Source organism: Stegodyphus dumicola, chromosome 6 (genome assembly GCF_044657685.1).
Source record: "Stegodyphus dumicola isolate Sdum_Otavi_A_Nest chromosome 6, ASM4465768v1".
NCBI classification, from domain to species: domain Eukaryota; kingdom Metazoa; phylum Arthropoda; class Arachnida; order Araneae; family Eresidae; genus Stegodyphus; species Stegodyphus dumicola.
In genome coordinates this window covers 62,176,956-62,187,088 of record NC_140773.1, presented here as the reverse complement: position 1 = coordinate 62,187,088, position 10,133 = coordinate 62,176,956, and positions in this window count along the sequence as shown.

The following is a 10,133-nucleotide window of genomic DNA, read 5'->3' as shown; positions in this document are numbered from 1 at the left end:
TGTTCATCTACTTTGCCAATTTTGTAGAAGACTTGTCAAAGTTGTTCGCTTAATATGAGACCAAGGAAGTTTAGTTGGTCTTTCTAATATATCCGTACAGTTGGCTGCCTGCTTGGCCAGTAGGTCAGCGGCTTCATTGCCTTGAATCTCTGTGTGAGCGGGAACCCATTTTAAAGTGGGTCTTTGCGAAATAGGCATTGTCAGAAGCTGTTTCTGAATTCTGTATACCAATGGACTCCGGCTGTTTTGACTTGCGATAGCCGTCAGACTTGATGCCGAATCACTGAGTATGGAGAATTTCTCCTGTTGACATGTGTTCGCATATCTAATTGCAGCACTGATAGCTAGAAGCTCTGCTTGGTATACCGAGTTATTCAAGCCTAATTTCCTTTTCCACTCGAATGTTACAACTCCATTTTCTAGTCTACAGAAGGCGCTGCCGGTGCCGTTCTCAGTTTTGGAGCCATCTGTGAAAAGGTTATTACTGTACCTCTGAATTGGTTGGCCGTTTATACTGATACCGTCAGAGAGATTAAAAGCTGCTGGATGAAAATTATTGCAGTTGTTTTGCTCCTCGTAGTCCGTGTGGTGATAACTATGACCCCAGAGTGTTGAAGTTTGACCCAGCCTGGTAACCCTTACGATAGCTGCCTCCCTTTCTACTATCAAATCTAAGGGAGGAATTCCTGCTAGTTGTTGTAGGGCTAGTGTTGACGTGGTACGGTAGGCCCTGCATACTTGAAGTAGCTGCTATCTCTGAATAGAGAGCAGGGATCTTTTCATATGAGAGGTAAGTTCACCACCCCAGATTGCTGCTCCATAAGTTATTACTCTTTCTGTAATGGTTCTATGCCAAATTTTTAGTAGCTTAGATGAGATACCCCATTTATGTGAAGTCATGCGTCTCATGTTGTTGCTTAGGATGCTAATTCGAGTCTTAAGATTCCTGACATGTGGCATCCAAGAAAGTCTGTTGTCGAGTAATAGCCCAAGGTATTTCAATTGGGGGAAACATTTTACCGGTATCCCATGGAGTTTAATGCTTGGGTTGCGTCTTAGCTGCCTGCTGCGTCCTATGAGCAAAGCTTTAGTTTTCTCTGCCGAAATCTGAAGCTTATGTGCTCTGGCCCATTGGGAGAACAGATCAAGACAGTATTGAGATCTCATTTCGAGGTTACTCCTTCCTGCCACAACTAGCATAAAATCGTCCGCATAGGCTATGATTCGAGCGTATTCTACGCTCTCAAACTGACGAAATGCCGAGTTTGCTACAATATTCCACAGTGTTGGTCCAAGGCATGACCCCTGTGGGCATCCTCTAAAGACATTTTTGACATAAATGCCGCTGTCTGATGTTACTTGTACACTTCGATCTTGAAGGTACGAGCGAAGGACGGTAATAATGGCTGTTGGGCACGCCATGTTGTGCAGCAAATTTATTACGTCTGGCCACCAAAGGGAGTCAGAGGCTCCCTTGATGTCAATGGCTATTGCCAGTGAGTGCAAATTGTTATCCTTGTTCTGTTTGATAGTGGCCATTAAGTCTTATGGCATGTTCAGTTGAGTTGCCCATGCGGAATCCATATTGGTTGGGATGCAGGGCGTTGTTCCTTTGCAGGAAGAAGTCCAATCTGTAAAGAATTACTCTTTCCAATACCTTACCGAGCGCTGGCAGTAGACAGACTGGCCTGTAAGATGTAGGTTCTGCCGGAGTTTTGCCTGATTTTAGGAATAACGCCACTTCTGCCAACTTCATATTTTTAGGAAAGTACTGATGTTTCCAGCAAGCTGAAATGACCGCAAGGAATAGTTTTGGGAATTCCCGGTGTATCTCTCTAATGATGATATTATCAATTCCATCCGGACCTGGAGCTTTTTTGGGTGCCAGAGTACGTATGATATTATCCACTTCCATTTGCGCAGGAGGGAGTTCGTCTCTTCTGGTAACTTGGCGAAATTTCATACTGTAGGTTTTTCTCGCTTCCTTTTGCTCCTCTAAGAAATCCTCTTCATCATCATTAGGAAAAACTGCATTTATGATCTCACTGATTACTTCGATGTTGGATGAGGCAGTGCTATTCACCATAGGCGAAAGGGTCGTAGGACGAAACACCTTGTTACATGTTATCTTTTGAGTAGGTCCAAAGGCTTTAGTGACATTACTATAGTAAGTTCTCCATGAGATTAACTTGGCCTCTTTAATTTTTCTTTTATATAAAGCTCTGGCTTTATTGTATGTTATCATTTTGAGTTGCCGTAGATATGGATCTACCGTGGATTGTGCTTTTCTGCGAAGTGCTCGAACTCTGCTCCTCTCTGTGTTAAGCTCTGGTGACCACCAGGATATCGAGTGTTTTGCCTTTACAGATTTCAAACGATATGCTTTGTGGGCGGCTTGCACTATTTTTGTAAGTAGTAAGTCGTAGAGATTATCTAAGGAGTTTCTGTCCTGGCAGTTGTTGAAATCTTTGATAAATTTCTCTACGTGCGCTCGAATGTGTTCCCGTAAAACGGAATGTCCTCCAAATGCCGTTTTCAATCTTTTCTTTATTATGTAGTCTATAGGAGTATCCAGCCTGTAAGTAATAATTTTGTGATTACTGAGTGACGGCAGGTCACTCACTGTCCAATCTTGTATGTACGGAGTTGTATTGGGAGTTGATATTGTTAGATCTGGCCACCCTCGAGCTCTAGATGTTTCAAAGGTAGGCGGTGAGTCCTGAGCGTTGATGACAATGAAATGCTTACTGTCCAAGAATTCGAGTACCGCAATTCCCCTTCGGTTCTCCGAGTCAGCACCCCATAGTTGACTGGTGGCGTTAAAGTCTCCTGCTATGATACAGTGTGATGCCCCAGTTAGAAGGTTAGAATTAAGTTCCTCTAATAGAGAGGTAATATCTTCGCTCGGGGGTAGATACACAGCAATAATATCAATGCTGCAATTACTAGTGTCTAGTTTGATGGAGACTGTATGCTCTGTGATTTTCATTAGGAGAGGGGAGAGAGGGCCACTGTAAATAATCGCAGCTAGCTAATTCTTTGAGAGAAACGTTCTGCTGTGCGTTGGAACACCAGGAATCACTCCGTTGTGAACGTATGGCTCTTGGAAGATTCCGACATTGGCAGCAGTATGTGTCATTACTTGCAGCGTATTTATGGTTGCTGCATAGCACTTCTGCAAGTTACACTGTAAAAATCGAAGACCTGCTATATGTTTGTTTAGTGTCATCTTGGTTTAGTTCTTTGCAGTGGTCCTTCTCAGACTCTCGAAATGGGTTCCATACACTGGGCAGGAACTTGAAGTAGCTGGGTGATCTGTGCTGAAAGAGGTCCCCTTTTCAGAATTACTACTGCAGCAATTAGTGCAACTCACTTTTTCCGAGCTACACTCCTGCGTCGGGTGGCTGTTACCACACTTCGCGCAAACTGGAGTATTTTTACAGTTCCTGCTATAGTGACCGAACTCCTGGCAGTTGTAACAGCGTATGATCCTAATGTACGGACGGAGAGGACAAGACTCAAAACCCACTAAAAGACGGCCTAGCTTAACTAGGTGTTCTGCTGACTTAGGGTCTATGTCTATCACCCAGTTTTTCCTTCCGCTTTGCCCAGAACGGCTTGCTCGTATTTGAAAAGCACTGGGATTGAAATTGGGCAGTTGGTCTACAAGTGCTGCTGTTAGATCTTCTTTTCCTAGATTCTCGGGTACTCCAAAAATAATTACACTTTCCCTTCTTGGCTTGGGCTCCCGAAATTCAAGTGTCTCTAGTAGTGCTGGCCTGTCCTCGATTGCCTGTTTCAGGCGTAGCAGGTGAGCTTTTTCTCGACACCGGATGAGAAGCTCTCTGGACCTTGTCGGCCGAATCTGCACTAAAGTGATCCCTAGCTGGGAAGGTTTCAAATCTGCCGAAAGTTGAGCTTTAATCCCTTCGGGTGTCCGTGTGGAGTTCTTTGACCTTAATAATAGAACGTGCTCCGATAGAACTGGAGAAGATCTTGAAGATGGAGAAGTTTTCCGCTTCTTTCGTGTCACCTCAGTGAAGGAATATTCTTTTGTGGACTGTTCTTCTGGGGCTGAGGATTCCACTGCTTGATAAGACTCGGAATGTTGAGGAATCTCGTGAGATGGCTGTAAACTGTATGCGAGTTGCTGTTGTTGCAGAGCCAAGACTTGTCCCTGTAGCTGGGCGAGATAAACCTCTTGTTCCGTTAACGTTATGCGAACGGTGTTCACAAAAGATGTAAATTGCTTTCTTTCAGAAGTGTTTAGTCTGCGAGATTCCTTTGCTTGTAAGATGAATAACTGGAGTTGGTTACAGATGTGGTTAATTGCTTCCAACCTGGAGTTAGGTGTCGATGTGCTAGCAGCCCCTTTAACAGCAGGGGGAGAATGTTGAATATTATGCTCCGTGCCGGCTGGTGATGAGGGAGTATCCGAAGGCATAGTAAGTAAGAGAACACAATGAAGATGCTTTCAGAGCATAAAAAACGAATGATGAGATGAATGATCGATACACGTGCACCTGCAATATTCCAGGAATACTCAGTTTACGCGATAGCACTGTAAGGAAAGGTAGCGGAACACAATGAACACACTTCACGACGCTAAACTTGAATGAGAAGATGCACGATCAGATCGCATGCACTTGGGCTAGAGTACTAAGCATGTACCGTAGCAATAATAGATTAGATAGTTGCGAGAACACAATGTGTGCACTTTCACGGCACTAAAGAGGATGAGGTTATCAGGTTCAATGTTTCTTCTTACCTTCTTCGGAAACATACAATGACCTGACTAGAACAGAGAGCTTACTAAAGCTATGTTCACTAATTGTAGTAAGTAGACAGGATACAGACGAAGGGTATACAAAACCCTTTATTTTTTTCTTTATATACAATGACTTCCGTACTTCGGAATACAATGACCCTCCACTCGGGGTCTAACTTAAAAGATATCAAAATAAAACTAAACTCTAATTTAACTTTAGAATAAGATTGGCCTTATAATAACAGGAAGCGTATGTAGCACAGAGACTGTGAACACTACAATACGTTTAATTTATCAAGAGGATTAAAACCTCTGGCCTGGAAGGCAAAGTAGCAACTGCGTAACTTCTAAGGTAAGCGGCCTGCTTCGAACTCACGGCTTCCTCTCTTCTGCTTGGCAAAAAGGCCACACTTAAATACTTGGCGTTCGCCAGACAACTTTGCATAAACTCCTTCACGCTTATAATTCTGGCCGGAAGTAGAAAATAAGAAGTGATAGTAAAGATTTAAAATAAAATAAACGTTAGTAAAACTTAAGATCCTTACATACTTCCCGCCAGAGTTAATTAGTTTGAAACTGAGGTCTAAAACGACCTTGTTGAAAACTTTTAGCTCTAGAAACTAACGCGAGGCCAAACTTTTACAAACATAACTTAGCTAGAAACTAGAAAATTTTAAAAGAAAGAAATTTGTTACAATAGCAGCTCCCGGAATATACAACAATCTTTTTTCTTTTTCATCTGTAGTGCATCAAAACAGGAGCTTTATTCAATTCTGGTTCCTTCCAGAGATCTGGAAGGAAAACTAGTTTAATGAAATGTTACAGAATGACATTGCAAATAACATATAGAATATACTTTTCTTAACATTCTTATTTCATTCATGACTATTTTAATTATCTCTCCCCGTGCTCTCTGACATGTGTTGTAAAAACACCAAACACGAATGTGTTTCTGTCTATGTGTTCAACACTTCCTCCTACAATCAAAACACTAACGTGTTAAAATTCAACATACGAGACCTCTTAACACACCCTAATTTCAACTCTAGACCCTGAGGTACTATTCTGAAAGTGGCTAACTCTAAAGTGTAGCGTCAGAGAGCCTAACTACATCATTCAACCTTTAACACATATTCAGCATGATTTAATCTTTACAGTCACACGAATAACAAATTTTTTAACATTACTTTCACTTTTACCATATCACGTTATTTCTAAACATTCAAAATAACAGTTCACATGTATACAAGAACATATCAAGATGCCGTTAATTTTACACATTTGAAAACATACATTAGTAGTACATTGTTAACTTCTATTCTTTTCAAAGCAAGTGTCAATTCTTTCTACATTGAAATAATACTACATTTCAAAAAGTCTTTCAGACTAAAACTTCTTTCTTGTTAGAATGTTTTAAATAAAATTTATATAATAACTTTTTACAATATTTAAGTCTTTATACAACGCTATTATACATCAACTTTAGTTTTACGCGCGAGTAATTGAAAAACATAATAAGAAAATCGGTCACAACTCATTTCTCGCCCTTTTGGCGATAAAGGTAGACCTCGCATGAGGTAAAACTTCTTCAAATCTGCCACTTGCAGTAAGAATGAAAGATTAACTTAAGTTTGTAAAGTAACACAAAATTTTACTTATCTTTGTAATATTCAGACATCCTTTTCTGGGCCCAGTCTTTAAAGGTGCTGCAGACCGTTGCTTGGTTGATCCTCCTTCTTGTACGGGCTCGCCCTTCAGTGCTTTCCTCTGGAAGCTTCCGTTTTTCACCACTACGGCCACCCTTGAACATCTTCCTTCTGTCCTCTGCTTGTGGTCTTGGCCGTTTGAAGGCAGCTGGTCTTGGTGGAACCGGGAAACTTCTGTCGTGATCCTGCTTGGACCTCGTTGTTGGCCGTTCAAATTTTTCTTGTACTTTTTCCTCCGCCGCTGATGGCCCTTCCGCAGTTCGGCGACTTTTGCTGCGGAGAGTTCTGTCGGATGAGTCAATCTTCCGTTTCACAGCCGGGTTATAGTTGCCGTCCTTTCTCCCGGTCTTTTCCACATACGTCGTCCTTCTCCCTTCTTCATTCTGGGGGTGTTCGTGAACTCTGTTTTTTGGACGGTGGAACGACTTCTTTTTCTTTGTACCTTCAATTTTTCCGCGGGGCAATTTTCTTTTCACTTGCTTCTGTCTCTCATTGGCTTGCCCTTGTACTTGTCGTTTTCCCACCTCTGGAACTTGTACCTGCGGTGTCTGCCGTACCGGATCCTGCAAAAGATCTGAAAAGATTTGCATTTTATTACGGTCATAGAATGGTTTTATCTGGTCAATGTTTGCGGAACAGGTTTCGCCATTTCTTGCCTTTAATACTACAACAGCGTGAGTTATTTTTTCTATAACATATGGTCCTTCAAAGCGTGGGAAAAATTTGGCAGTTTTATCTTCTGGTGCTGAAGAAAGTGAATGCTTAATTTTTAGTACTTCATCCCCTACTTTATAAGTTACTCCCCGTCGTTTCAAATCATAATAGAGCTTCTGTTTTCTTTGTGCTACTTCCGTATTCTTCTTTGCTTCCTTAATTAGTTTTTCTATATCACCCATTTTAAATTCTGGGGCTCTTTGTTGCACATAAAATAATTTATCTAACGGTGTTATAATCTTTCTGCCTAGAAATAACTCAGCAGGAGTTTTGCCCGTTGTATCATGTTTTGCGGTCCTAAGGGCGAAAGCAAATTCATTGACATAGTTATCCCAGCTTTTATGAAAATTTTTAACATAACTACGGATAATTTTCACTATATTTCTGTTGACCCGTTCCGCTATATTTGATTGCGGCCGATACGGGACCATTTTTAAATGACGTATGCCCAGTTTTTGGCACATGTCTTCAAATATATTACTTACAAATTGAGGACCATTATCCGATATAACTTTTAGGGGCGCCCCGTATTTTAAAATATATTTATTTAAAATAGAATCGGTAACTAATTTCGCGGAGGCTCGTTTTAAGGGAACAATTTCGGTCCATTTACTAAAATGATCAACTATAACAAGGAGATAGCGACTTTTGTTTAACTGACTTTTTGGGAAAGGGCCCAATAAATCGATACCGATTATTTCATTTGGAAATTCGGATTTAATACTATTTAGAAACCCGGCCGGGCGGAAATTAATATAATTAACGGCTTGACATGTTGGGCAGGACTGGACATACGCCCTTGTTAACTTTTGCAGTTCAGGAAAGTAGACTGCCTCGCGTACGCGTTGAGTAGTTTTTCGAATACCAGCATGAGAAGCTAAAGGGCTGTCATGGAGCTCTTGCAGGATATTTAATCTAAGACTAGCTGGGATAACAGGTCGAAATTCGTTGTTGGAATTCGTAGTTTTTGTATAAAATAATAGACCATCTATTAGTTCGTAATGGGCCGCCCTATTTCTTATCGCCACAATATCTTGGTGGCTAAAATTTTCAGGATCCTTCAAATACTCATAAATACTTCCAAACTCAGGATCCTTACCCAGTTCGGTTATTACAGTTTCTCGGGAATTTATTGTACACGCTGTCAGCATTGCAACTTTTACGGTATTACCCTGTTCGTCTAATTTAATTCGTGACAGGGCATCTGCTACGATATTTTCCTTTCCGGGGGTATGCTTGATTACCAGATTATATTCTTGCAGCTTGAGTGCCCATCTTATTAACCTTGGGGATAAATTTTTTCCAGAGTACAATCTAGTTACCGCCGCATGATCAGAATATACTGTTATCGGCGCCTTTCCAAAATAGACTCGGAACTTTTGCACTGCTAACAGAACTGCAAGTGCCTCTCTCTCGGTCGCGGAATAGTTTCTTTGTGTTTGATTTAAAGTTCGGCTAAAAAATGCTACTGGCTGCTGATTTTGCGAAAGTACCGCTCCTACCGCATAATCCGAAGCATCCGCTGAAATTTCTAAATTTTCATCCTTTTCAGGAAATTTCAACACAGGGGCTTGCGTTAATGCTTGTTTTAATTTTTCGAAAGCACTATTGGCTTCGGCCGTCCACGAGAATCTTGCCTTTTTCCTTTTTAATTTTAACAATGGCTCAGCGATAGCCGCAAAATCTTTTATAAAGGACCTATAATATGAACAAAGTCCTAGAAAAGAAGAGAGCTTCTTTGCCGTGTTTGGAGTGGGATACTTTTGTACCGCGATTATTTTTGATTCATCTGTCTCGATCCCTTTTTGCGATATTTTGTAACCTAAATATTTTAATTCAGGGGCTGCAAATTTGCATTTTTCGACATTAACTTTTAGACCGGCCTCATTTAATAAAGAAAACACCTGTCTTAAATCCTGTACATGTTGGTCTAGATTATCACTAGTAATAATGATATCGTCTAAATAGATAAATGTGGACTTTCCGAGAACAGGTCTTAACACAATGTCCATGCATCGCTGAAATGTTGCTGGGGCGCCTGAAAGGCCAAACGGCATTCGCAAAAATGCATAAGTGCCAGACTTGGTTATAAAAGCAGTCTTAGGCACGTCCTCAGGCCTGATCCCTATTTGAAAATAACCATTCGTTAAGTCTAAAGTTGTCATAAATTTGGTTGATTTTATGTTCCTTAAAATTTCTTCTATAATCGGTAACGGATATACCGGATATTTCGTTATGGAATTTAATTTACGGTAATCAATAGCGAATCTCCACCTTTTTGGATGCTCCAAAGGATAATCATTATTTTTCTTACATAAAACCACCGGACTAGCATAACTACTTGAGATAGGCGTTACGATCTTTTTACGTAGCATATCGGTAATATGCCATTCTATAATTTTTTCCTTATTCTTATCATACCGGTATGGTTTTTGACGAACCGGCAATGCATCTCCGGTGTCAATACTATGGTTAGTAACCTGGGTAAATCCTGGAATATCACTAAATAAGGAAGCAAATTCACTTACCACTTGTCGGATTCTATCTTGCTCGTCATTAGGCAGGTGGTCGAGATTTACCCTTGGCGGTTCAACCTTTTCTACACGCACTGGCTTCATCGTCAGCTTAAGAGACGCTTCATTAAAATCCAGTGTAGCTTGTGCGTCTGAAAGAAAGTCTATTCCTAGTATTAAGTGTGCTTGCAAATTCTTTACTATAAAAAACATCACCTTTACTTGTTCGTCCTTGATACGGATGTACAAAGGTACTTTACCTACGCACTTACATTGTTCTCCTTGCGCCGCTAATACTGTTGTATTATCCGCATTATATATGCGGTATTTGCGAAAATACTTTCTAAAAAAGACTTCTGCCACACAGGAACACTGCGCGCCGGTATCCAGGAGTGCGGTGGCCGGGATATTATTTACCAAGACTTCAATCTT